This window comes from Mustelus asterias, chromosome 16, assembly GCF_964213995.1.
Source record: "Mustelus asterias chromosome 16, sMusAst1.hap1.1, whole genome shotgun sequence".
Lineage (NCBI taxonomy): Eukaryota > Metazoa > Chordata > Chondrichthyes > Carcharhiniformes > Triakidae > Mustelus > Mustelus asterias.
This window is the reverse complement of record NC_135816.1, coordinates 90,247,048-90,249,233: the sequence shown is the minus strand read 5'-3', so window position 1 is coordinate 90,249,233 and position 2,186 is coordinate 90,247,048.

Below are 2,186 nucleotides of genomic sequence, written 5' to 3'. Positions count from 1 at the left end.
ATTTTAGTCCTCCAAGTGTTTGATTGGATAGCAACAATGAAAAGTCTACTCATTTTTCAACATAGTATACCTACAGTGCAGAATGAGTCTGCACCGACTTCTGACAGAGCGCCCAATCAAGGCCTTATCCCTGTAATCACCCGAACCTACACTTCTTGAGACACTGAGAGATAATTTAGCATGGTCAATCCACCCACCTGTCCACGGGAATAATGTGTAAACTCCACACAGTCACCCAATTGAACCTTGGCCTCTGGCGACGTGAGGCAGCAGTGCTAACCATTATGCTACAGTGCCGTCTGTTAATCGATACCAGTTCCGTAAATAATGCTGTAAATTTCCTGGGACTTTTTTAAATGTGGAAGTTCAAAATAGCAAACATATCTTCCTCAAGTACCATGCAGTTCTGATGATTTATTGATAGAAGCCTGTTTGTTCGCAGTTCCAAGATAAAGTTACGACCTTCTTAAAGGCAACTTTATTTCACCATCTAAGTTTCCAGATATTGTCTTGTTTCTATGCTTTTGAAAATAACTTTAGTCTGTAAAGCAACGTTAGTTACATAATACTCCTGCTTATCTTGAAAAAGCCCTAAATCTTTTATGTAAAACTAAACTAAATTTCATTAACTCTGGCAGACATGTATGCTGCTTCCTTCTTTAACACCTTCCTTTTTATTATCCCCTATAAGTCATTATTTTTGGTCATTAATTATTGAAGATTACCTTACATTATCAGTATTGTGGGCATGGCTCTGGCAAATAAATCTTCTGGAATCAATCAGAATTAGTTTTACTTGTTTATATATTTTCATGTTGATTCCTTTAAAATATAAAAACACGCAAATAAATCTTGCAGTTGTCAATTTCTAATTCAATGACATAATTTTTTTAAAAATAGCATTTCTTTTCTCCAAGCTGTCTCATACTGCTCAGATCATATTTCTGGAAGCGTACTATCCATTAATGATATCCTGAGCGAACTTAAAGTCAAGAATCCTTCTTAATATGGAACAACGTTAAAGGCAAAATTGAACTACCGTTAGTGGATAATAAAATACATCTTAAAAATGGTCATGAATACCTTAAACTGTGAAATTCTGCCAATGTCTTTTTCCAGACAGGCAAAGTCATAGACATTCCTGTCGAAGCTTGCAAAATGAAATAATATTTGTCAGTCAGCAACAGGATTATTCCTCTGTGCGTGCAAAAAAAAACTTACCCTTTGCAAAGTGTCTGTCAACTTGTTATTTGAAGAACGATCCAATACATAACTTTTCTCAATTATTTACGAATTATATCAAACATAAGTATTTGATCCAACTATGTTGATAATCGTAACACCCCCTTGTATCATTATTAATCAAATTATTGTGGGGATTTATTTCTAATTCAGTAATGTGCACACGTCAAGACCACAACGTTAACTCAAACGGCCGCAAAAGCTACAATAAAATAAACACGCGTTAAAACCAGTTTTTTTTACAACGTAAACACAGTCCAGAAAATACCGTGAAATGTGTTGTCCTACGAGGTATAGAATGTAAAGTGGATGTGTGAGATGCAGTAATTGAAATCCAATATATCGGTACAATTCATAAATTGTTAGATGAAAGCTTGCACAGAGGTAGAGGAATCATTTGAAGTGGAAAAAAATGAAATGACAGATGTAGACAATAAAACAGATCGTAGCAGAGCTGTGTCAGAACTTGCAAACAGAGAATCCTGGAATAGTCAGAGGCAGAAGAAAAATAAAAGATATTGACAGCAAAAGCAAAAGACTTGCGGATACAGAAAACAAGCACACAAATAAAGACGCCACTCCTTATTCCTGTGAGCATGGAAAAAACTTGGAAATATATCAAAAGCAAGTGCAAAAATTTAAGAGACTCGATCAGAAAGCAACTCAACAGTAGACCTGGCAGCAGAAGTGAATGCAGGACTTATTTGTAAAATACTTGACATAAAACCTGAAGCCAATCATTTGCTTGTAAAGAGTTAGTCCATTTGACCTGCGGCAGAAATCTTTTGTTGTATTACCTGCTTATTCAATAAAATAACAGTAAAAGTGAAAACCGGTGGCATGTCAATAAATCATGGAAACCCTAATGTGCTATTTGGTCCATCGAGTTTGTACCAACACTCTAACAGATAGATTTTCTGCACTAAAAAGACCCTGCAGAATAT